This window comes from Hyperolius riggenbachi, chromosome 3 (genome assembly GCF_040937935.1).
Source record: "Hyperolius riggenbachi isolate aHypRig1 chromosome 3, aHypRig1.pri, whole genome shotgun sequence".
Taxonomy (NCBI): Eukaryota; Metazoa; Chordata; class Amphibia; order Anura; family Hyperoliidae; genus Hyperolius; species Hyperolius riggenbachi.
The window spans coordinates 497,202,671-497,230,387 of record NC_090648.1 but is presented as its reverse complement, the minus strand read 5'-3'; the positions used below and the strand labels follow the sequence as shown (position 1 = coordinate 497,230,387).

General features: G+C 45.6%; 1 protein-coding gene across 4 annotated transcripts in view; it reads right to left on the bottom strand.

Annotated features, from left to right (window-relative positions):
* CYFIP2 (cytoplasmic FMR1 interacting protein 2) overlaps window positions 1–26,159 on the bottom strand; it is a 133,004-nt gene extending 106,845 nt beyond the window's left edge. Inside the window, exons 1-2 of one of the 4 annotated variants that reach the window (XM_068278276.1) lie at window positions 25,979–26,159; window positions 12,207–12,277 (exon numbers count right to left, since the gene is read on the bottom strand). The gene's annotated coding sequence lies outside the window, so the exon portion shown is untranslated. Of the gene's footprint in view, window positions 1–12,206; window positions 12,278–17,143; window positions 17,201–25,978 lie in introns of those variants that run through there. The other 3 variants (XM_068278277.1, XM_068278281.1, XM_068278279.1) reach the window with 3 other exon arrangements.
* Between the last annotated feature and the right edge of the window lie 1,558 nt (window positions 26,160–27,717).

Genomic DNA, 27,717 nt, shown 5'->3' with positions numbered 1-27,717 from the left:
TCTTCTCCGCATCACCTTCCGCATCTCGGCATCCGGGTATAACTTCCTGGGTCACTGCAGTGACAGCGGAAGTACAAATAGAGGGCGCTCTATTTGAACTTCCGCTGTCACTAGAGTGACAAAGTTATACGCGGATGCCGGATGTCGTGATGCGGAGATGCCCGCCGGGAGCCGATGCGGAGAAGATGCCCGGGACCAGGCTTCAGGTAAAGTATGCGAGGGGGGGGGGGGGGGGGGGACAGACGGCAGCTCAGCAGATGGTGAATCGGTTTCAGGCTGAAATAGATATTCACAATCTGTTTGCAGTAAAGACAGCCATACGATCCCTCTCTGATCAGATTCGATCAGAGAGGGATCTATCTGTTGGTCGAATCTGATGGCAAATCGACCAATGTATGGCCACCTTTAAAGCCGCATCTACACGCGTAGATGCGGCGGGATGTTCCTTATCAATTGAGCCACTGATGTGGCCCGATTGATAAGAACTGACAGGACGGATCTCCCCACCACCGATTCCCTGCTCGTTCCCCGCGAGGGGACAACGGCAGGGAATCGAGCGGAAGATAAGCGGCGCCGGGACGAGCGTGTATCGAATCCGGCGCACGTGCGGCAAGCGAGGACGCGGCGGGTACGCGCGCGGACGCAGAAGAGGCGATCCGGCGGCTAATCGAGCCTCCGGATCGCCACCTCATCTACGCGTGTAGATGAGGCTTAAGGTGGCCATACATCAGGCGACTTGGCGGCCAACCATCCGATTCGATTGATATTATCGACTTGGATGAAAATCTGTGGCACCAAGTGCATGCCCGATCAACGATGCGACCAATTCGGGTGAAAATTGGTCGCATGAATCAGTCGGACATGCTGCAACATGTCGGGCCGTCGTGGTCGGTCAGGTGCATGGCTGTAACAGCGAGTGATATTGAGACGAGTGACATTTGGGGGTACAGCATCGGGCGGGCAGAGGCAGCGTCATCACGTCTGGATTGATTTCAGCATGAAAATCAGAAAAAAATCGATCAGGAATCGGCCTGTAACAGATCTCTCTCCCATCAGATTTGATCAGTGAGAGATCTGTCTCTTGGATGATCTGCCCATACATTGTCTGTTTGGCCACATTTAGGTACAGTGAATAGAGCTGTGCTTACAGCTTACAGCAAGCGCTATTAGTCTTGGGGGCGGGGCTGAGCGGCCTATCAGCCAGGGCAGGAGCTCTGGGCTATTGCCCAGTATATGGAAGTGCTGTCCCTGGTTCCAGCATTCCTGTGACTGGCCCTTCTCATGCAGAGTTGAGCAAACTGTGCGCTGCCTGCAACTGGGCCCATCAGACACACTTCCTCCTGATATGGATTGTCCCCACGCCAGGCAGTGCACAATTTGCGTTAAGTTTTATCATCTGTGACTAATCACAAGTTGTAATTTGATCCCTCCCCTGTGTCAGCTGATTCCCTCAGCAGAGCAGCTAATCTGAAAGAACAGAATGTTAACCCTGTGCCTGCTTCCATGAAAGCAGGAAGTAGACACACTGCAGATGTATTGCAGGGTTTGCATCAGCTGTAACAAAAGAAATGTATTTCTTTAAAGGTTATTATTCTGTTGCTTATCTTAGAGCAGAGAAGAAGTTCTGAGTTCAAGTCCGCTTTAAAAATAAGCAAGTCAAAATGATCTACCTATGTACAATTTTACGAGCACAATCGTGTATACAGAATGGAAAATGTGTAGCGGTCGGGCTCTACCACGGAGTCTTTTGCGATCTACTACACAACGGGCACCCCTGCCCAAAGGCATAGTCGACCAGTTGGTCGAACAACTGCAACGGAGGCAGTGGCGTAACCATAGAGGGCGCAGAGGTTGCGACCGCATCGGGGGCCAGAGGGGCCCTCCCTCAACTGCAGTATTCGCTCTCTATTGGTCCTGTGCTGATAATATTCACTTCTATAGATGCTTTAAATAGTAGTGACCATTAATACACTGTTCCCCATCCCCTTCTTGCACGTCTGACACTGTAGTTGCCATTGGCAGGTTTTGGTATGCCGTATCTACTGCTATGTATATCGTGCTTGGGGGGCCCCAATGTAAAACTTGCACAGGGGCCCACAGCTTCATAGCTACGCCACTGAACGGAGGACAGCGGTGGACTCAGGCTCACATCACTATCATTTTGAATCCGCATATTTTATTATTTTAGGAACGTTCTCTCACAATAACATTCCATAACGCTGCAGCTCGGATGCAGGAACCGCTTATACAGGCTGGGACGGGAGACTCTCTTCCATGCCAGGAATGAGGCCAGATGTTTGGCGGGTCTGTTCTGCAGGGGTGAGCGTGTCACTGAAGAGTGGCGATGTCAGGGCTCCGGCTATACCGGTGGCGGGATTATCTGCCACAGATCGCGCAGCACATGAAGGGTTAATGCTGGCCAAACCTTAACGCTTATAAAGATAGGCCCATAAGGAGGCTGAACCTGATTTTCGCATGTGAATGGCCAAGCTCCAAACGTGCAGCTGCTGGAGCATTGCGAGTGATGTGAGGGGATCGATATGCGCAGCTGCTGACTGCTTGTCTGGCCTGCTGCTCTGTCACACACGGGATTCAAACACAGCGAGGAGAACTGGAGCAGATGCCCGGATCAAGGAATCTGATTGGTCGCTCTGATAAAAGACTCAGTTCCTGCAACCTGTCTTGCAGGGGCGTAACAAGAAATCACTGGGCCCCCCTGCAAAACTTTGGCTGGGGCCCTCTCCCCCTGCACACGGAATAGAGACTGTCTACAAATCTTTGACTACAAAACTCTGTATGATTCGATATCAGTGGCTGAGCAGATGCAGTCATTAGAACAATTGTGCATAGAGCAGAACTTTTTTCTCTCCTTTCCCTTTGTTGTCAGTCTCTCAGGATGGGACCCCCTATGGCTTCTGGGACCCCCTGCAGCTGCATCCCTTGCAGGGTCTATTGTTACGCCCCTGTTGTCTTGTACCAGTTCAGGCCCGTACACATGGCGTACTAAAGGCAACGACGGGTTTGTCGTCACCTCCCTCTGGGCGGGCATTACAGCGACAGTCCGGCGTGTGTACAGTCTGTCTGCAGACTGATAAGGCTGTTTCTGAGCGATCTGCCCTGCGGATCATTCAGAAACAGCCTTATCAGTCCGCCGACAGACTGTACACACGTAGGACTGTCTGCTGAAAACCCGCCCGGCGGGAGGTGACGACGGACCCGTCGTTGCCTTTAGTACGCCATGTGTACGGGCCTTTCAATTCCAGTTTTACTCACACTGCTCTTGGGCAGCATGGTGGCGTAGTGGTTAGTGCTCTTGACTTGCAGCACTGGGTCCCCAGTTTGAATCCCAGCAGTGGCACTATCTGCATGAAGTTGGTATGTTCTTCCCGTGGCTGTGCGGGTTTCCTCCGGACACTCAGATTTACTCCCACATTCCGAAAAACATACAGTTACAGATAAGTTAATTGGCTTCCCCCTAAATTGGCCCTAGACCAGGCCTGGGCAAACTTTACGCGGTCCTTAAATTCCAACCCCCCTCCCTCCCTACAAAGCTGTGAGCGGGCACTGGGGGATTTGAAACTCACCTCGCTCACCGATGTCCCGCGCCGCATCTCCATGACAACAGGGCGTGTCCCCCCCCCCCTTCCTTTGAGTGGTCCGGTGGTCCGCTCTGCTCCTCCACAATCTGGCCAGGCTTCTGAATATCCAGATGCCCCCAACCCATACAGCGCCTTCCTCCACAGCTCAGCCCTGGAGAGGGTCCCTACACTATTAACAGGGAGCCTAATATTGAGAATTTGTATTTGTTTCACGGAACTTACAAAAAGCATTGTTTCCTGCTGTATGCTCTGCATCTAAATACAGCCCCTAGCTTCCAACTAAAAACCTTCCAAGCAACAGCCTTCTGTCATGCTGCTCCTAACCTTTGGAACACCTTGCCACATCCAATCAAGACAGCTCCAACCTTAGAGGCATTTCAACCGAAACTAAAAAAGCCATTTTAACAAATCACGCAACCTTGCACTGGTCCGAGACAAGCGTATGCACGTTGGGACTTACAGGAGAAAACTGCGTTACATATATTTTGTTGTCCTCTTACCTCATGAATTACGGTATCTGGATGGCTGATATTGTGGTAAAGCCCCTCCCTCCCACAATGTCATGTCATGACCAAGGTCCCGACAGTTTGCTGTCTGTGAACCTTGTTGCATTGTGGGAAATAATGGCTTTTTCCAACTGCCAAGCAAGCAATATCTTCCTCTGTGCATAGAACTCTCAGTAACAAACATTCCGTACAGATCACCTGGCAGAACTAAAGATGTCACCACCAGTGATACATTCTATCAGGTAAATCAGGGAGAGGAAACATTTTACAGTGGGCAAACACTGACTAAATAATCCATAAATAAATATTGTAAACAATAAGCAATTTTCTTTATTATAATATTTTCACTTCAGTTCCTCTTTAACATTTTAATGTGAAAACTATGCATCCCACCATGACTAGCAAAGCGAGCGTTAGATTGGTAGCTGCCAGAAGCTCCTCCCCCTTTCTGTTATGAGCGGTGGGAGAAATCGTTAGGCAGAAGTAATCCGATTTCTCACTCCGGGTTGTCCGATATAAAGAAATGCCAGTCATGTATTCAGACAGCGGGAGAAGTTAGAATAATAAGCATTAGTGTCTACATCCCCGCGTACAAATCAGCAGTCAGCAATGGCAAAGCTCTTGTAAAAACTGTCACTAGCGCTAAGGTCAATATGTACATTGCAGTGTACCTTACAAACCCCGGCACAATAGGAGGACGCAGACATTTCAACAGGACGCACTTATGGAAAGTACACATTGCTGAGATAAATACACAGAGTCCGTGAGTTCTCACATACTTGCATATCACGGTATAACGAGCAGTCCTAAACAGGTCTAATGCTGCGCATACACGGCTCGTTTTTGCTGCTCAATTCTCCCGCTCGATCGTTTCGCCGCTCGATTCCGCAGTCAATTCTCTTATCTTCCGCTCTTTTTTTCTTATCTATCTCCATTCACTGCAATCCAGAATCGAGCGGCGAAACGATTAGGCGGGAGATCGGACATGTCGGAAATTATCTATCAAGCCGTCTTATTGGCTCAAAAACGAGCTGTGTATTCCCAGCATAAGGGCCCTTTTCCACTAGCAATCACAAACGCCAGCGCTTGCGATATTTCATTCATTTTGTTATGCGATTGCGATTTTTCATTTGCGTTGCATTATCCCTCTTTGATTCACTATAGTGGAAAATACTTCTCATGATTTGTATGATAAAGTAGCAACCCTAGCGATGTAAAAATCACTAGCGATTTGCGATTCAGCTGCGCAGTGAAAAAAGGCCCTAAAGGCGCGTACACACGCCGTATTGTTACAAACGATGGGTCCGTCAGACCGTCCCATGGGGCGGTCGTTCTGTCGACAGTAGTATGTGAGTACAAGCTGTCGGCAGACTGATAAGACTGTTTTTGACTGATCCGCTGGGCGGTCTTATTAGTCTGCCGACAGCTTGTACACACATGCTACTGTCCCCTGGGGGAGGGTCTGATGGACCCATCGTTTGTAACAATACGGCGTGTGTACGCATCTTTAGGCCTATTTCACACTAGAAATCGCAAGCGCTGAGCACTTTTGTGGATGCTTTTGTAAGGTCCCATTCACACTTGAGCGTTTTGCCGGTGATTTCAGCAAAACGCTCAAACACTAGCGCTTTTGAAAGCACTAGTGTAATAAAACCCTATGGGCCCGTTCTTACTTGGGCGATTTGCGTGAAATGCACCATTTTCAGGCGATTTCCCGGCGATCACGTTTCAGTGCTATAGAAGCGCTAAACGCGATTGCGGAAAAATCACCTCAGTATTCAGTGATTTTTCAGCTGAAAAATCACTCACGCAAAACGTTTCGCACTTTCAAGTGTGAATGGGCCCTAAGCGTTTTTCCCTGTGCTTTTCAGAGCGATTTGCGATTTTTTTTTTAAGCAATTTTGTGCTGAACTCTTTGACCTGGAACTGAATAAATACATACAATGTATTTATTTTAAAAAAGTGCCCAGCAGATCGCTTTTTAAAGCGCTTTTGTGATTTCCCTTTACTTTGTATTGAAGAGCAAGCGCTCAGGAAATAGTGCAGAAGCGGCGTTTGCGATTGGAAAGAATGCTCACCGCTCATGTGAGAACACTCAGATTGAGAAACATTGATCTAGCACTTTTAAAGCGCTTTTAAAAATCACCAGTGCTTTTCAAAAACGAAAAGCGCTCATAGTGTGAACAAGTCCTAAAGGTAGCCATATATCTAGCAATGATGGGCAGATTCTACCTACAGACTAATCTCTCTCTGATCGAATCTGATTAGAGAGAGATCTGTTGGCTGCCCATACACCGCAGGCTGATTCCCGATCGCTTTCAGCATGAAATCACTCCGCAATCAGCCAAGTCCATCTTCGGAACCCCCCACTCTCCCATTAGCGCTATACACGCTGCCAGCGCAAAGCACATGCCATGTATGGCGGCGTGTATACCGGCAACTAAAGAGCGGGGGATTTCGAAGATGGATGGGCAGCTCCCGGTGAGCGACACAGGACAGGTAGTGTATAAATGCACCCATAGGGGGCACATTCATACACGAGGGAGGCCCTGGGGGTTTTGTCGCGTTTGTCGCTCATCCGGATAGTGCTCGCTTTTACTGCCGCGCATTGGATCAACCACGAAGGCCTGACATCTCCGATTGATAAATGTGACGATTTCAGCCCGAAATTTGTCGCATGATCAATCGGGAATGCTCTTGGTAGGTGCGATTTTCATCTGATTTGATAATTATCAAATTGAATGGTCGATCAGCCGCCAAGTCGATGGATGTATGCGCACCTTTTACGGTCATACTGGTAGGTGATCAGAGGCGCCAGCAGAATAAAATTAATATAAAATTGTTAAAAATTGCCGGGAGGAAAAGAGGTGCTAAATTCACTGCACATTGATTGCTGTGTTTGTTGTCCCCGTTTTATTGCCTGAAGAAGTGGGTCTGTTTCCACGAAACACGTTGGAGTTTTTGGGGTACTATTGAATAAATGTATTTGTTTGATTTGATGACAGACCTTGGTGTCTAATTATTGAGGGGAAGTCCATCACTTTCCCTCCCGGCAATTTTTAACAATTTATATCAATTTTATTCTGCTGGCGCCTCTGATCACCTACCAGTATACTTGAGTCCACCCCAGGTGGAGGGGTGACCCTACCCCATTTTTTCTGATGTACAGAGAGCGACTTCTTAATCCTGAGTGAGGACAGGTCTAATCTCCTCACCTGCCTATACAGTGGTTGCCTGAGCGGTAACCCATGTTTGTTGTGAGTATAACCATCTCACTTACTCATTTCCCTTCGTATCTCTGACATACTACACCATATTGGGCTCTCGATTTCTCTCGTTTCTTTTACGGTCATATTGCATATAACATAATAATTGTATAGCAAATCAGTCATGGAACAAGTGGATGGCCCAATGAAGGTCTTTGTTTGATTTGTTTTTAGATCTACGATTACTGAAATGAGTACACTGAAATGTACAATCGTTCAAACACAAGATTGTTTCAGAATCTTATAGTGAATATCAGGCTCCTCTAATGCCTAATACACACGATACGGTATTTTCCGTGCGATAGATGGGTCCGAAAGATAAAATCCGTCATGTCCGATATTGCTCCCAATCGTTTCCGCGCTCGATTTCTCAGGTAAATGGAAAAAGATAAGAAAAATGAATGAAGATAAGTGAACCGAGCGCAGGATCGAGTGCGAGATCGTGCGGGAAAAACAATCGGGTCGCAAAATTGCATGGGAAATCGTACCGTGCGTACCCAGCATAAGCTAAACGCCAGTGTAAAGTGCTTGCGGCTTCACACACAGAATACATTATAGCATGCCGATATAAATGAATGAATGTATTTGTGTGGAAATTGATGAAGTTGGGCTTTGATCCACTGAAATGAAACCAAAAATATAGAGAAAACACATCAGAGCCATTTCGTGCATTAGAGCCAGTTCATATATCAGAGCCAGTTCACATATCAGAGCCAGTTCATATATCAGAGCCAGTTCACATATCAGAGCCAGTTCACATATCAGAGCCAGTTCACATATCAGAGCCAGTTCACACACCAGAGCCAGTTCTCACATCAGAGCCAGTTCACATATCAGAGCCAGTTCACATATCAGAGCCAGTTCACATATCAGAGGCTCAGAGCCTGTTCACATATCAGAGGCTCAGAGCCAGTTCACATATCAGAGGCTCAGAGCCAGTTCACATATCAGAGCCAGTTCACATATCAGAGCCAGTTCACATATCAGAGGCTCAGAGCCTGTTCACATATCAGAGGCTCAGAGCCAGTTCACATATCAGAGCCAGTTCTCACTTGATTCACCATTGGAATGCTTCCCTAACCCACAGACATGGAGAATGGACCTCCATATTTTTTTTTTTTTATCTAATTTTCTTCAGCATTATCTGCACTAAATGTTTGCAGTGTATCTGCCACTCCAGCACAGTGTGAACTCTGCTATAAAAAAGACATCCGGCTTTCTGCATATGTCTATAATCGCTGGTAAGGATTTGTGGCACGGCCTTTATCCATAGTTAGAATATTGGTAACATAATGTTATTGATATTTGCTACCAGCTTAGTGATTGTTTTTTCTCAATGTGCGCTATACCTAACTGTACCCTTCTCTGTCCTCACTGTACCCTTCTCTGTCCTCACTCTACCCTGTGCCCTAACCCTCCTACTAAATCTAATATGCCAAACCCTAACCCCTCCTACTGATACACCCAACCCCTCCTACTGATACAACCAACCCCTCCTACTGATACACCCAACCCTAACCCTCCTACTGATACAGCCAACCCCTCCTACTGATACAGCCAACCCCTCCTACTGATACACCCAACCCTAACCCTTCTACTGATACACCCAACCCTAACCCTCCTACTGATACACCCAACCCCTCCTACTGATACACCCAACCCCTCCTACTGATACAGCCAACCTCTCCTACTGATACACCCAACCCTAACCCTTCTACTGATACACCCAACCCTAACCCTCCTACTGATACACCCAACACTAACCCTTCTACTGATACACCCAACCCTAACCCTCCTACTGATACACCCAACCCCTCCTACTGATACACCCAACCCCTCCTACTGATACAACTAACCCTCCTACTGATACACCCAACCCTAACCCTCCTACTGATACAGCCAACCCCTCCTACTGATACAGCCAACCCCTCCTACTGATACACCCAACCCTAACCCTTCTACTGATACACCCAACCCTAACCCTCCTACTGATACACCCAACCCCTCCTACTGATACACCCAACCCCTCCTACTGATACAGCCAACCTCTCCTACTGATACACCCAACCCTAACCCTTCTACTGATACACCCAACCCTAACCCTCCTACTGATACACCCAACACTAACCCTTCTACTGATACACCCAACCCTAACCCTCCTACTGATACACCCAACCCCTCCTACTGATACACCCAACCCCTCCTACTGATACAACCAACCCCTCCTACTGATACACCCAACCCTAACCCTCCTACTGATACAGCCAACCCCTCCTACTGATACAGCCAACCCCTCCTACTGATACACCCAACCCTAACCCTTCTACTGATACACCCAACCCTAACCCTCCTACTGATACACCCAACCCCTCCTACTGATACACCCAACCCCTCCTACTGATACAGCCAACCTCTCCTACTGATACACCCAACCCTAACCCTTCTACTGATACACCCAACCCTAACCCTCCTACTGATACACCCAACACTAACCCTTCTACTGATACACCCAACCCTAACCCTCCTACTGATACAACTAACCCTCCTACTGATACAACTAACCCTCCTACTGATAAACCTTACCCTCCTGCCAATATGCCAAACTCTCCTACTGATACAACCAACCCCTCCTACTGATACACCCACCTTAACCCTCCTACCTATACACCCAACCCTAACCCTCCTACTGATACACCTTACCCTCCTGCCAATATGCCAAAGCCTCCTACCGATATGACCAACCCTAACCCTTCCTACTGACAATCCCAACCCTAACCTTCCTACCGAAACACCTAACCCTAACCCCCCTACTGATACACCTAACCATCTTGCCAATATACCAAACCCTCCTACTGATATGACCAACCCTAACCCTCCTACTGATACACCCAACACTAACCCTCCTACCGATACACCTAATCCTTCTACCAATATGCCAAACCCTAACCCTCCAACTGATACAACCAACCCATCCTACTGATACACCCAACACTAACCCTCCTACCGATACACCTAACCCTTCTACCAATATGCCAAACCCTAACCCTCCAACTGATACAGCCAACACTAACCCTCCTGCCGATACACCTAACCCTTCTACCAATATGCCAAACCCTAACCCTCCAACTGATACAACCAACCCCTCCTACTGATACACCCAACACTAACCTTCCTAGCGATACACCAAACTCTTCTTCCAATATGCCAAACCCTAACCCTCCAACTGATGCAACAAACACCTCCTACTGATACACCCAACACTAACCTCCCTACTGATACACCTAACCCTTCTTCCAATATGCCAAACCCTAACCCTCCAACTGATGCAATAAACTCCTCCTACTGATACACCCAACACTAACCTTCCTAGCGATACACCAAACCCCGCTACAAATATGCCAAACACTAAGGGCCTGCTTCCACTACACGCAGATTGGATGCAGAATGGATGCAGAAAAACTGACTCCAATGAAAGCCAATAGGACTGTTTCCACTAAACGCAATTTTTCTGATGCAGATTTTCTCATAGGCATTCATTGGAGTCAGTTTTTCCGCATCCATTCTGCATCCAATTTGCGTGTAGTGGAAACAGGCCCTAAACCTCCAACTGATACAACCAACCCTAACCCTCCTGCTGATACACCCAACCCTAATCCTCCTGCTGATACACCCAACCCTAACCCTCCTGCTGATACACCTAACCCTCCTGCTGATACACCCAACCCTAACCCACCTGCTGATACACCCAACTCTAACCCTCCTGCTGATACACCCAACCCTAACCCTCCTGCTGACCCTCAGCTATAACTGAAAGAAAACTGATTTTCAAAGAGATGCCCATATTCTCCTATGGCACCATTAACACGTAACGCATTTTAACTGAAATCTTCTTCCCAATGCACTGCTATGGTAAAAACATGTACAAACGCATACTAACACACACTAACCCATACCAACTGATTAAGTGTAAATGGGGCCTAACCCTCTTGCCAATACGCCTAACTCTTACCCTCCTACCTATACACCTAACCCTAACCTTCCTCCTAATAAACACTATCCATGAGTGCTGCTTGCAGAACACTTACCCATCCTTGTACACCGCTTGCCAATCTTCTCACCAAATCAAACACCCTCCCATGGCTTACTGAACACTCGCACCGCTTAGTTACCAATCCCTGCACACTGCTTGCCAATCCTCACACCAGAAACAAGCACCTGATAGCTACAGTTTAATATCACAGCCTGTGGTACTGCGTAACACTGGAAGCCATTGCATCAAAATGAGCTGCTTAGCGGTTTCCTATGCATTAGGTGTATTTTTGGTGCATGAGGAGACCTCCAGATAAATGCCCCCCCTTCCGCCACTGTCTGTTCACTGGCGGATTCCATAGCGACACATGGTAGAACTAACAAGGAGCTATTATACCTCCATCAGCTGGCTGGAAGTGCAGCCATTACAGCAGAAGGCCTCAGTTCTCACACATGCAGCGAGTGAGCCCATTCAGGCCTTTGTGTATCACATTCGCTTCCGCCTAGTCGGCCGGCCGGGCGGTTGTGACTGCGCCGCGGAGAACAATCTCTGTTTAATTGGTGCTCTGAAACAATTCAGACGAAGCAGCGTCAGGATTTGCCTCATTAGGAAGCGGAACACACTTCCTCCCTGTGAGGTCCTCCGAATCAGAGACATGATTGGAGGTTGCCATGGTAACACATTTAAAGGATGCCTAAAAAAAATCAGTTAGCGACACATTTAGCCTGAGCTGATTTTAACATCACCGTCTAATCGTGCAAGCCAGTTATCCTTTATGAGGGAAGTTATTTTGTGCTGAATTTACCTCAGGAAAAAAGTGGCCGGATAGACAGTCTTCTTGTGATATTCTTCACAAGTGAGGGGACATCGATTTTTCTGCAGAAAAATAATAAAAAAAAAAAAAAGTCAGATTCAGAATCGAAGGAATCGTAAATGGACAGTTTAACCACCACCCTACCATCTTCCTTGAGGCCTTGTTCACATTGCATTCTGCTCGCTCGTCCGTCCACGGTGGGCTTATTTTGAGGCGTTTTTTTCTTTCCGATTCTTGGCGCTTGGGTGGGCGATTCTTTTTTGTGGTCAGCGGTTTCCGACACGTTTTTCCCGAGCGTTTTGGTAATTCACTCCCTGACGCAAGACAGGAAGTGAACTCTTTGATCCGGAAAATAATAAATACAATATATTTATTCTTAAAAATGCGAACGCAATCGCTGCACAAAGCGATTTTTTGAGTGTTTTGCGCTTTTCTTATACCTTCTGTTGAGGCGGAATCGCCTAAAAAATGGCTCAAGCACTACCGCGTAGATATGAACTATCTCATAGAGAATCATTGTGTGAGCGTTTTCAGGGCAATTTTGAAAAATCGCCTGCGCTTATAAAAATAACAAAAATGCCTGCAGTGTAAACAAGCCCTTAAAGGACAACTGAAGTGAGAGGTATATGGAGGCTGCCATATTTATTTCCTATTAAATAATACCAGTTGCCTGGCAGCCCTGCTGATCATTCTGGCTTCAGTAGCATTTGAATCACACACCTCAAACAAACATGCAGCTAATCCAGTCAGACTTCAGTCAGAGTATCTGATCTTCTGCAGGTTTGTTCAGAGTCTATGCCTAATTGTATTAGAAGCAAAGGATCAGCAGGACAGCCAGGCAACTGGTATTGTTTTAAAGGAAATAAAGATGGCAGCCTCCATATCTCTCTCATTTCGCTTTAATAAAGAATTCCAATAGAAAATCTCTGCTATACATTCCTGACCCCCCACCCACTCAATGGGCCCATCGATGATTAACAATATAATATTTCCTTTAAGCCCAATCTACATGATACGATTCTTTGTACGATTCGATTACGATTCTATTTACGATCTGATTAAATCTGACATGTCCGATCGGGATCGAATTGAATCCCGATCGGACACGTCGGATTTAATCTAATCGTACAAAGAATCGTATCGTGTAGATGGGGTTTAAGGCCCAATCTACACGATACGATTCTTTATACGATTCTATTTACGATCCGATTAAATCCGAAATGTCCGATCAGGATTCGATTCGATTCAATTCGATTTGCCATTGCAAAACAATGGCAAATCGAATTGAATCGAATCCTGATCGGACATGTCGGATTTAATCGGATCGTAAATAGAATCGTACTTGAATCATATAAAGAATCGTATCGTGTAGATTGGGCTTTAGATGCAATCACTGAATTCAATTTGCAGGATCAAAAGTGCAGTAATAAGAAGTAGAATAATAATCATTGGTTTGCATACCCCGGACTTTTTCTCTTCAGATATGATCCAACATTCCAAATGACAACATTTTTTACTCCAATTGACCAGAGAATCATTTTGTACACACGCAGGCCTCTGTCACACGGCTAGCTGCCCAGTCACCAGGGGTCAGATCCTTCAGGGTAGGAACACACTAGCAGTGCAGGAAAGGTAGCATTTACTAGCATTTGGCTGCATACGCATTTGTACGTTTTTAGTGCGTTTCTGTGCGCTTGCGTTTTTCTTGTGTTGTGCAGTTCGCAAATATAAATCACATATGCGTTTTGCATACGTTTTTTGTAATCCGTTTTATGTAAATCACTAGGAAGTGAACAGGAAGTGTAAATACATCATCACACTTGTTTTTTTTTTTTATAAACGCATTAAAAAATGCATTAAAAAAAACACACTAAAACGCAATACCTCTGCGTCACCATTGACTTTCATTATGTGCGTTTTAGAAAAATATGCAGCAAAAATATTTCTGCCTAGTATGTTCCTAGTCCTACCCTAAAACTTCTAGTTACAGCATCACATAGTGGCTTCCTGCAGGGTCTATTGACTACTGGAATCTTTCACATGGATCATGACAATGGTCTCCTGTCTGGGCCGAGATGTGGAGCTACTTCCTTGTGGAAGGTGGGGGGTTATAGTGCTACGCAAAATATTATTAAAGAGGAACTGTAGTCAAGTGAATAATTTTTTTTTTCAGCAATCATTTTTCCATTATTTAATTGGTGTTTGCCAGGCGGCAACATCTTTAGACCTGTCAGGTTACCTCTGCAGAATGTTTTTTTACTAAGAGTTCTAAAGCCAATAGAAAAGATCTCTGGTCTCGCAGAGTGAGGGGATTCCACATAATAAACAGCCTAAACTAAGCCACACTGGGAGGGTGGGCCTACATACCAACATACAGCTATGGGAAGTGTTTCTGTTGCTGAAACTGGGATTCTTAATGTAAAAGTAAGTATCCTGAATATCACGTGCCACCGCCACGTTACTTCCTGCAATGTCGCCCACTAAAGTACAGTGGGCGGCATTGCAGGAAGTGATGCGGCGGTGGAACGCAACGCCGGAGCGGAAGAAGGAAGGTGCGTCATTGCTGTCCTCAGCGCTCTCTTTTGACTGACTTCTTAAATGCTGAGCAAATAGTTGGATGGGGAGCGTGGTCCGGGGAGCCCCAGGTGAGGGGGGGGGGGGGTCTGACCCTTCATAGTCTAATGTCCTACCATATTATTATTATGTACTTATATTGCACTGAATTCTTCTGCAGCACTGTACAGATTACATCGTCATGTCACAGAGTGTCCCCAGAGGAGCTCACAATCTAATCCATACCATAGTCATAGTCTAATGTCCTACCATTATATTATTATGTATTTATATAGCACTGGCATCTTCTGCAGCACTTTACAGAGTACATAGTCATGTCACTGACTCCCCTCAGAGAAGCTCACAATCTAATCCTACCATAGTCATAGTCTAATGTCCTACCATATTATTATTATGTATTTATATAGCACTGGCATCTTCTGCTGCACTGTACAGAGTACATAGTCATGTCACTGACTGCCCTCAGAGGGACTCACAGTCTAACCCTGCCATAGTCATAGTCTAATGTCCTACAATATTAATATTATGTATTTATATAACACTGACATCTTCTGCAGCACTTTACAGAGTACATAGTCATGTCACTGACTGTCCTCAGAGGAGCTCACAATCTAATCCTACCATAGTCATAGTCTGATGTCCTACCATATTTTTATTATTTATATAGCACTTACACCTTCTGCAGCACTTTACAGAGTACATAGTCATGTCACTGACTCCCCTCAGAGAAGCTCACAATCTAATCCTAGCATAGTCATAGTCTAATGTCCTACCATATTATTATTATTATGTATTTATATAACACTGACACCTTCTGCAGCACTTTACAGAGTACATAGTCATGTCACTGACTGTCCCCAAGTATAAGAGGCAGAGGATCAGCAAGACAGCCAGGCAATGTGTATTGTTTAATAGGAAATGTGTCAGCCCCCTTATCCCTCTCATCCAGGGTTCCTTTTAAGGCCTCTAAAAAGACCAATGCCCCCTAAATGAAGACCACAAAAAAACTTTCTTATTCCTACAGATATTTTTGACATAGAATACAGTAATGATAGAGGTATACCTGTCCAAAAACAATATAATACAATCACAAAGTATACTAATACATTAACCTCCACCAGGATTTCAGTTTCTCTGTACTGCAACAGCTTAAACAAAAACAACAAACAGGTGGATTTTTTTTAATCATACTCAGTTAATTAACTGTATCAGATTGATGCATCACGTAATGAATGGAAAGGTATCATTTCAGTTAGCAGTAAAATAGAGAAAATTAAAATTGCTGTATCTACAGCATAATATTACATGTTTACCATATAAAACAAAATGTGCAGAAAACCCATATTAAATAACACCTGATGATATGATGTAAAGTAAGGATCCGTCTCACAAGCAATTACTGTATGTCACTTTCAAGTCACAAATAGATTGGCTACAAATGGCAAAACAGAACGATGAACTGCAATACATCTGTGCATTCATAACATCCAATCAAAAATCATCTTTTAAGAAGATCTCTCTAGTAGCCTGAAATCTGATTGGAGCAGGTACCATACATTTACTTTGCCTTTTCTTAAAGGGAACCCAAGGTGAGAGTGATATGAAGGCTGCCCTATTTATTTCCTTTTAAACAATAACAGTTGCCTGGCAGTCCTGCTGATCCTGTGTCTCAAATACTTTTATCCATAGCCCCTGAACAAGCATGCAGCATATCAGGTGTTTCTGACATTATTGTCAGATCTGACAAGATTAGCTGCATGCTTGTTTCTGGTGTTATTCAGACACTACTGCAGCCAACCAGATAAGCAGGGCTGCCAAGCAACTGGTATTGTTTAAATGGAAATAAATATGGCAACCACCATTTATCTCGTTAAGTTGTCCTTTAAAGGGAATGCAGGTGAGAGTGATATAGAGGCTGCCATATTTATTTCCTTGTAAACAATACCAGTTGCCTGGCTATCCTGCTGATCCTGTGTCTCTAATACTTTTAGCCACAGCCCCTGAACAAGCATATGCAGATCAGGTACTCAGCTGACTCAGGTTTGACTGGATTAGTCATATGCCAGGGTTTTGACTCAGACACTATGTATGCCAGAAGATCAACAGGACTGCCAGGCAACTGGTATTGTTTACAAGGAAACAAATATGTCAGCCTCCATATCACTATCACCTAGGGTTGCCTTTAAAGGATTGCTGTATTTGTTCTCTATGATGATTAAAAATACAAAAGCAAACATCCCGTTTTGCACTTGTACATAGCCTAGCGATTATACAGTATGTAGCCTGCTGCTGTAATGACTGGAATGCTGTGAGTATTGCTCCCTGTCCTGTAAGCGGCAGACTCCAGTGCTTACCTCTGGGGTGTGGGGCAGCTCTCCTCACTGCGGGTGGATGTTATTCAGCCTCTGATGCCGCGGATGTGAGATGTCTATAGAGAGATCAGTCAGCTCAGCACAGCTAAGCCCAGCCCTTCCTGTCTGCCTGGTGCACCTGCTGCTTGGGCCGTCACATGCGCTGTAATCTCCCAGCTCAGAGTGGGGCTCCCTGGCCTGTTATACACCGCAGACAAAGGGACAAACCGGCCCGACCGGCAGGAAAACGCTGTTTATAAAATTACGGCTGCAATCCACTGAGACGCGTTCGCTAAAAATGTCATGTCAGGTCATTCACCTCCAAAGGTGCTCGTCACGAGTCGTTTTTTGAGATCCCGAGGTTGTAATCGTCATTAGTGATGGGCTCTCAATCACAAATGCTGATCACAGATGCACTTGTGATTGCACTCGTTACCCAACTCGTGATTACTAGTCGGTATTCGTGATTAAAAACCCGCCGACTTTAGCGGTTAATAGCAAAGCTCCCTTACATGCTAGAAACACCAAATTTGCCATATATGTTGAAGAAAATCTGTAATGAAAAAACCTCCCCTGGGGGGTACTCACCTCGGGTGGGGGAAGCCTCCGGATGCTATTGAGGCTTCCCCCGTCCTCCTCAGTCCCACGACGGCGGAGAAAATCCTCCCAGAGCAGCGGCGATGCAAATATTTACCTTCCTGGCTCCAGCGCAGGCGCAGTATCAGCTCTTTTCACGGAGAAAGGTGAAAATAGCTGATCTCCGTCAGGCCGCTCTACTGCGCAGGTGCAAGTCTCCTGTGCAGTAGAGCGGACCCGACGGGGATCGGCTATTTTCACCTATCTCTGTCAGAAGAGCCGCAACAGCGCCACCGCTGGAGCTCGAAAAGGTAAATATTGCACAGCCCGACAATTGTCGTCTGTGCATTCCGTGGGCTGCAGCGAGACCGCCGTGGGACACAGGAGGATGGGAGGAAGCCTCAATAGGATCCGGAGGCTTCCCCCTACCGAGGCGAGTACCCCCCAGGGGAACTTTTTTTCAGTACAGGTTTTCTTTAAAGGGGGAACTGAAGAGAGAGGTATATAGAGGCTGCCATGTTTATTTCCTTTTAAGCAATACCAGTTGCCTGGCAGCCCTGCTGATCCTCTGCCTCTAATACTATTAGCCTCAGCCCCTGAACAAGCATGCAGCAGATCAGATGTTTCAGACTTCAAAGTCAGATCTGACAAGACTAGTTGCATGCTTGTTTCTGGTGTTATTCAGATACTACTGCAGAGAAATAGACCAGCAGGGCTGCCAGGCAACTGGTATTGATTAACCTCCCTGGCGGTAAGCCCGAGCTGAGCTCGGGCTATGCCGCGCAGGGGGAGATCTCAGCCCCTGGTGGGGCGATTTTCATTCTGTAAATTGCTGTGCGCGCAGCCAGCACTTTGCTAGCCGCACGCACAGCTTGATCGCCGCCGCTCTGCGGCGATCGGCCACACGCAGCGGCTGAAGAGGGCCCCCCCGCCAGAGCCCTGCGCTGCCCGGATCAATGAGTTCCGGGCAGCGCTATGGGCTGGATCGGGTGTGCCTGACGTCAGGACGTTGGCTGACGTCCATGACGTCATCCCGATCGTCGCCATGGCGACAGGAGAAGCCAAACAGGGGATCCCCTGTCTGCTATAGATGCCGGCGACGATCGGACTAGAGGGCCACATGCGCCCTCTAGTGGTGTTTCATGTAGCTACCACTCTGGTAGCTTTACATGAAACAAAAATTTTTTTTTTAAAAAAAAGGATTTTTTCAATTAGGAAAAAAAAAAATTAACCGCCAGGGAGGTTAAAAGGAAATAAATATGGCAGCCTCCGTATACCTCTTACTTCAGTTCCCCTTTAAGAAGAACAGTGGGAACAAGAGTGAATTGTTGTTTTCAAAAAGACCTTAGTAGTTAATAAAGGAAAAAAGTATACAAATAAATGACAGTTAATGTATTTACCACATTTACGTGTATACTTTAGTCCTTTGAAACTTTAAAATTTATTTTCTCAAAAACTATAAGGTTCTGAAAAAAAAAAAATTCCCCTCTTGTTCCCGCTGTTCTTCTTAACATATCTGGCAAATTTGGTGTTTCTGGCATGTAAGGGAGCTTTGCTATTAACCGTTAAAGTCGGCGGGTTTTTAATCACGAATACCGACTCGTGATTGCATGCGGTGATTCGACTCAAAACTGCGCTCAAATCGAATATCCCTTTCAACTCGTGATCACGAGTCAATTCGTAAGTGGGTGGAGGCTAATTCCTGATTGGGAGTATCCGAGCACCACTGTTTTACCTCATGCAGTATTTTACACGTTTATTTTCCACATTCAGGGCTGAGGCACACTAGAAATTGCAGAACGCTATCGCTATCTCTAGCGCTTTGCAGGCAATAGCAGCTGTGTTTTCCGGTGATTAAAGGGGCACTACAGCGAAAAACTGTAAACTGTAAAATATGTGCAAACATATACAAATAAGAAGTACGTTTCTTCCAGAGTAAAATGAGCCATAAATGACTTTTCTCCTATGTTGCTGTCACTTACAGTATGCAGTAGAAATCTGACAGAAGCGACAGGTTTTGGACTAGTCCATCTCTTCATAGAAGATATTCCCTAAAAAGGATTTAAACAATGATGCTGGCCAGCTTCCCTGCTCGCTACACAGTTTTTTGGCAGTTGGACAGAGCAACTGCCATTCACTAAGTGCTTTTGAAAATAAATATATCCCTGAGAATCCCCTATAAAGAGATGGACTAGCCCAAAACCTGTCACTTCTGTCAGATTTCTACTGCCTACTGTGAGTGACAGCAACATAAACAAGTAATTTATGGCTCATTTTACTCTGGAAAAAATGTACCGGTACTTCTTATTTGTAAATTTTTGCACATATTTTAAATTTTACAGTTTTTCGCTGTAGTGCCCCTTTAACCCGCTTGCCGTTCCAATTCTGACGGCAAGGGGGCTGCGCAGCATTTTTTTTTAAAGTTTTTTTTTTTAAAAATCATGTAGCGAGCCCAGGGCTCGCTACATGATAGCCGCTGACAAGCGGCATCCCCCTACCTAGTTCGATCGCCGCCGGCGATCTTTGCAAGCGGGAAATCCCGTTCAGAACGGGATTTCCTGCAGGGCTTCCCCCATCGCCATGGCGACGGGGCGGGATGACATCACCGACGTCATGGACGTCGGGACGTCAGAGGGAATCCCGATCCACCCCTAAGCGCTGCCTGGCACGGATTGGCCAGGCTGCGCAAGGGGGGGGGGGGGCGGCGCGGCGGGTAGCGGCAAATTGGCGGCGACGATCGGGATATGCACGCAGCTAGCAAAGTGCTAGCTGCGTGCAGTAAAAAAAAATTGTGAAAATCGGCCCAGCAGGGCCGGAGAAATCCTTCTGCGCAGGTTACCCTGAGCTGATCTCTGGATAACCGGCAAGAAGGTTAAACTAACTATGTACATGATTAAGGGCTGGATCACACAGACGCTTTACCGGCGTTTTAGACGTGATGTTTTTTGGGATCTACCGCCATTCCATTGAAGTGAATGGGAGCGGTCGGGACACTCAGGCTTTCACAGCGGGTCCTGTGCCTTCAAAGGACGAGATTCCTGCACTTTGAGTGGCCCAATAGGCTGCCTGTCACTTGACTGTATTATATATTAAAATCTTCTAATGAGCTGTTCTGAACTGTGTGAGGTGCCTGCAGCAAAGACAGCTTCTCAGAGAGTTGTTACTTGTTATGCTAGGTACACACCATACAATTTTCTGGCAGATTTACCTGCCAGATCGATTGCTTCCAACATGTCCGATTAATTTTTCGATTGTTTTTTAAATCGTTTTTTTCTATCAATTTTCGTTCAGTTCTATGAAAATTGATCTAAAAAAAGATAGAAATAAAGATTTAAAAACAATCGGAAAATCGAAAAATCTATCGAAATACAAAGCAAGACAAAGTGCTGTGTTTAACCAGTTCAGTGATGTTCTGCTACAATTTTTTGGGGGGATAGTAGCTTTAAAGCTGTAAGGAATCTTTTAGAGCTACCGTAAGTAGAAATGCTGACTTTCAGACCACTTTAACCCCTTGCAGACAACGTAACGCCGATTGGCATGAACCAATTGGCTTGAAGGCCTGGGGCGAGGTTTTGCTGGGGATTGCGCATGGTCTGTACATCGCTGCGATCTACGGCAGCGCTGTACTGGGGACAGCCGTGTGACGGCTGTACCCCTGGGCGGCAGAGAAGCGATCCACTGTCATAGGCTGAAGCCTATGACAGCCGATCGCGCTGATTGGCTGGCTGGGGTTAAAAACAATAATTTAAAAAAAAAAAGCAAAATTTATTGTAAAAATAAACAAATAAATACTTGTAAAAAAATAAATAAACATTGGAGGAGCGATCATAGCCCACCAACAGAAAGTTCTGTTGGTGGGCAGAAAAGGGGGGGGTTCACCTGTGTGCTGAGTTGTACTGCCCTGCAGCAAGCCCTGAAAGCTGCAGTGGCCTAATTTGTAAAAAATGGCCTGGTCAGGTCACTAAGGGGGTTTTAAGCCCGTGGTCCTTAAGTGGTTAAAATGAATTTGGAGCATACAGGAAAAAAAGTTAAAATCTCAACTATATAGAGCAGGGGTCAGGAACCTTTTTGTCTGAGAGCCATAAAAGCCACATATTTTAAAATGTAATTCTGTGAGAGCCATACAATATGTTTCAAACTTGCACAGTGCACATGCGCAGCAGAGGGCTCATGTCCCTGTTGCCATGGTGATGTGTACACAGTTGATCCTCCGGGCAGCGGAAGTGTCAGACACGTCTTCAGCTTCTCTTGGGTTTCAGCAACATCAGCAATTTCCCCGAGAGCCAGACAGGAGAAATACTGACTAACAGCTTGTACAATTAGCTAGCTGACTTAGGGGTTGATTCACTTTCTAGGACGATATCCACGCACTTTAGCCCAATAGGCTGCCTGTCAAGTGACAGGCAGCCTATTGGGCCAATCAAACTGCAGGGATCTCACCCTACAACGTCACTGGACCTGACAGGGCCCAGAGTGGGAGAATTGGAGTGGCTGTTAATTTCGGGGTTAGCGTGAGTAAGTTAGTAGTGCATGCTACAGCAGTAGTGTGCTAACTTTGAAAATGTTACTTGCGCTGCCACACTAAGCTGCGCTGCTTGAGCAATGCAGCTTAGTGAATCAACCCCTACTGATTTGTATGTGAGCCAGATGTACCCTTCAAAAGAGCCACATCTGGCTCTCGAGCCATAGGTTCCCTACCCCTGATATAGAGGGAAGGCTCTGTGTCCCATTTATCTTTCCTATCTCTCTTTCTGACGCCCCCCCCCCTTCCCCCAAAATTAAGTGAATTGACCTGCAGATCAAGCACCTCTTCAGGACTCAGGACTTGGCTCGCACATGCGCAGTACGGATGTACCCGTCTTCAGAAGCATGCAAGGATGCAAGAAGGCCTGACGGAACGTAAATTCAATGCTGGACAGTGGTGGAACGAGAGGACGGAAGGAGGACCGCAAAGGCTTTATTGTGTCTGAAGTCTCCTAGCTTTAGGTTCACTTTAAACTGAAAATAAAGAGAGACTCTGCACTTTGTTACTAATGTTCTATTTACCATTAGAACCACACAAACAATTCATTCTCTGCTGAGCTTATTCTCAGTTCAGGTTTGCTTAAAAGAAGAACTGAACTTCATCCCCATCTGTAGCTGATACGCCCTTTCTCATGAGAAATATATACCTTTTCTCAAACGGCTCATCCGGGGACTCTGTATGGCTGATATAACTGACATACCCCTTCCACAGTGTGATGTCATGACCATGGTTCTGACAGTTCCTCCCTGTCTGTGAACCTCTTTGCATTGTGGGAAATAACGTCTTTTTCCAATTGCCAAGCAAGCAACATCTCCCTATGTGCATAGAACTCTCAGTAATGAACATTCCGTACAGATCACCTGGCAGAACTAAAGATCAGTCACCACCAGTGATACATTTCTGAATGTAAATCAGGGAGAGGAAAGATTTTACAATGGGAAACACTGACTAAATAATTTCTAAATAAATATAAAAGAAAAAAAAATGCAATATTATTCATTACATTATTTTCACTACAGTTCCTCATTAAAGTGAACCAGAGACGAAGCACACTCATGTATTTTACCATATATATCAGTGGTAACATTAGAGAAAACACCTACCCTGCTTTCTGTTTAATTCTGCACTGCACAGCTTGCTTCTAATCAGCCCTGATAAAATCCCCCACTGAGCATTCAGTCTGGCTTTGCTCAGGAATATTTATAGCTCAGTCTGTGTTCTCTCATGTCTTTTCAAGTCCAAGCCCCCTGTTGGCTCTGCTCAGGAATCATTATAGCTGAGTCATTGTAGCAAAGCCAGACTGAATGATCAGTCGGGGAATTTATCAGGTCTGATAAGAAACAAGCTGTGCAGTTCCAAATGAAACAGAAAGCATGGTAGGCGTTTTCTCTAATGTTCCCACTGATCTATATGGTAAAATACATGAGGGTGCTTCGTCTCTGGTTCACTTTAAGACACAGAGAAACAGCTTTCTGTGAGATTATTAAAAAAACGCTCCCATTGACTTACATTAAAATTGCAATAAAATCTGCAACTTTACCGTAATTTCGATTTTAACACGATTTTAATGTAAGTCAACGGGAGCGTTTTTTAAAAAGCTCTCAGAAAGCTCTGGAGGCCAAAAAGCGCTCACAAAAGCGCTTATAGTGTGTCTGAGCCCTAAATGTTTTAGAAAACAGCTGTATGTTTAGTTGTGTTTATAACAGTACGGCCATCTCAATGTAAATTAGCAGATGTTTGGTGGGCGTGGCTTACTGTTGACATAAGTGAAATAGTAACCAAAGATACGACCATAAATTCAAACCACACAGCGCTGTAATCCAAAATAGAAAGGTTGTGGCCAAACCAGATGTAGAGTGGAAGGGGAGGGGAGTCCACTATGCTGGGGATGGGGGGGGGGGGGGGGGGGGCAATAACAGCCCAAAAGTTTAATGTCTTCAGTCTTGTTGCATCATAACAAAAAAACATCCTTGGACTCACTATACTATACTATGACAATGAGGTTAGAGTGTGAGCTCCAGTCAGTGACATGTACTATGTAATGTGCTGCAGAAGATGCCAGTGCTATATAAATACATAATAATAATAATAATAATAATAATATGAGAGGACATTACACTATGACTATAGTACAGATTAGAAGTGTGAGCTCCTCTGGAGACAGTCAGTGACATGACTGAGTACTCTGTACAGTGCTGCAGAAGATGTCAGTGCCATATAAATACATAATAATAATAATATGGTAGACTATGGCTATGGTAGGATTACTGTGAGCTCCTCTGAGGACAGTCATTGACATGACAATGTACCCTGTAAAGTGCTGCAGAAGATGTCAGTGCTATATAAATACATAATAATAATATGGCTTTGTAAGGTGCTGCAGAAGATGCCATTGCTATGTAAATATATAATAATAATATGGTAGGACATTAGACTATGACTATAGAAGGGATTAGATTGTGAGCTCCTCTGAGGACAGTCAGTGACATTACTATGTACTCTGTACAGTGCTGCAGAAGATGTCAATGCTATATAAATACATAATAACATGGTAGGACATTACACTATGATTATGGTAGGGATTAGATAGTGAGCTCCTCTGAGAACAGTCAGTGACATGATGATGTACTCTGTACAGTGCTGCCTAGGATGTCAGTGCTATATAAATACATAATAATAATATGGTAGGACATTAGACTATGACTATGGTAGGATTAGATTGCAAGCTCCTCTGAGGGCAGTCAGTAACATCATGACTATGTACTCTGTAAAGTGCTGCAGAAGATATGCTATATAAATACATAATAACATGGTAGGACATTACACTATGATTATGGTAGGGATTAGATAGTGAGCTCCTCTGAGAACAGTCAGTGACATGATGATGTACCCTGTAAAGTGCTGCAGAAGATGTCAGTGCTATATACAGTAAATACATAATGATAATATAGTAGGACATTAGACTATGACTATAATGGCTAGACTTGTCATAGGGGGTGCATGTAAAAGCACATTATAGCATTACATGGACACAGATAGTGGCCTGATGGGTAGGAAGCATTACCATGCCAAGTACATTGCCTTGGTGAAGGGGTGTCACAACTAATCTAAGCACATCACTACTCTGGGGTGCTTTACATTTTGCCTTGCTTTGAGCACCAAAATAGCCAGAATCAGCCCCCACAGATAGGATGCTATGTATGCTGGGTGGAGGCAGGGTACATTTCCCTTATTATTCAGCATCACTCAGCCAGAGGGTTAGCTATGAGGCTGGTACACACCCACTCCTGGGCAGAGGTGAGCCCACCCCCCATACTGGCATCTATTCATTCCAAAACACCTGTCCAACCCATGGCATTCACATCAATCCTGCAGCAGCCTATGTGGCCTGTACACACTAGCATCTCCCATCCACCCACAGCCTGGGGCCCAACATGCCATCCTGCCCATCACCCATCATGCCAGCCCTGCAGGTGCCCCTGGCCTAAGCAAGGCATGACGTCATAGGCCATCTTCTAGCATGCAACAGCCTGAATAGCCCCCCTGCAGGATGATCCGTGGAGGGAAGGAGGCTGCAGGTGGAGGCTGGCAGACATTTTACACTGGATGAGATCATCTGGCAGATCATCCGCTTTCTGTTACATGATAACGAGCTCGACAGAGAGGAGACTATAATAAGCGACATGGGTGGGGAGGGATGAGGCCGGCAGAAGGCATCAGCAGCATCAGTCACTCACCAGCAGCAGCAGCTCATGGTCCAGTGTAGGAGGAGGAGGGTGGTGCTGATGCAGGTCAGATCCAGGCTGATGCTCCTCTGCATAGATCTCCAGTGATCTCTGCTAACTGCAATCCCAGGCAGGCTGATGTCTATCACAGCATCCTCTGATCGGCTTGTGTGTCTCTCCTCCCCTCTCTGCCTCCCCCTCACAAAGACTCCCCCAACATGGCTGCAGCAGCTTCAGCATCAGCAGATGGGAAGTACAGAGACTGCCTCCCCCCACCCCTCCTCTCTGTGCACACACAGAGGTCACACCAATGCAATGCATGATCAGGGCAGGGGGGTCCTGATATCAGCTTCAATGTATCCACAATGTATCCACATCGCTACATGGTATTCATTCACTGCCTGCAACCTGTACATTTATTCTTGGTTGCCTGTTATAGCTCTAGGGCTGGGAGTCAGTAGAAAGCCCAAATCGCAGAGGCAGAGGCTGAGCACTTTTGGAAGCAATTTTTATTGGGGGGGGGGGGGGTGGTTAGGGCCCTTTTCCACTTGCTGCAATCCGCTTCAAAAAGCGGCTTGTGTCAACTTTTCCGATCGCTACCGCACCATGTAAGTTGTGTCGCCTCTTTACCATTAGCGTATTTCAATCTTTCATGGATTGCAATCGTCAGGCTGCACGATTATTGGTGCCAACGCACTTTGTTGCAGAAGGTTCAGGCTGCGATTGCGGCGAGTGGAAATGGAAGGTTACGCAATCGCATTGCAGCACGATTTTGCGATTACAAGTCGAAAAGGAATCTTAGAGTGATTTCCAACACATTTGAAGTGATATTTAATTTAAAGGGGAACTGAAGAGAGAGGTATATGGAGGCTGCCATGTTTATTTCCTTTTAAGCAATACCAGTTGCCTGGCAGCTCTGCTGATCCTCTGCCTCTAATACTATTAGCCATAGCCCCTGAACAAGCATACAGCAGATCAGGTGTTTCAGTGGTTCAGACTTTAAAGTCAGATCTGACAAGACTAGCTGCATGCTTGTTTCTGGTGTTATTCAGATACTACTGCAGAGAAATAGACCAGCAGGGCTGCCAGGCAACTGGTATTGATTAAAAGGAAATAAATATGGCAGCCTCCGTATACCTCTTAGTTCAGTTCCCCTTTAAAGGGAACCTGAAGCGAGAGAAATATGGAGGCTGACATATTTATTTCCTTTTAAACAATACACATTGCCCGGCTGTCATGCTGATCCTGAACAAGCATTCAGATTAGATGTTTCTGACAAAAAATCTAACAAGATTAGCTACACGTTTGTTTCAGGTGTGTGATTCAGACACTACTGCAACCAAAGAGACCAGCAGGGCTGCCAGGCAACTGGTATTGTTTAAAGTTGTGAGAGTTTGAGAGGTTTTTCACTGCTTATCAACTGCCCATGGAAAAGGGGCCTTACTATTGACATGAGGCAGGACTGATGGGGCGGAGCGCCCACTTTTTCTTCTCCAATCATTTTGCCAGATGCCCCAAACATCCGGAGAGGGGCTTCATCAGAGAAAACTGATCTGACTGACTACCCCAGTCCTCAGCAGTCCAATCACTGTACTTTTTGCATAATATCAGCCTATCACTGATGTTTTTCTCAGAGAGAAGTAGCGTCTTTGCTGCCCTTCTTGACATCTCACCTCACTGTGGCCTCTTTTCCACGGACAGTTGAACTGTGTGCTCAGCAAGCAGTTACCAGGCAGCAGTGAGCAGTTGCC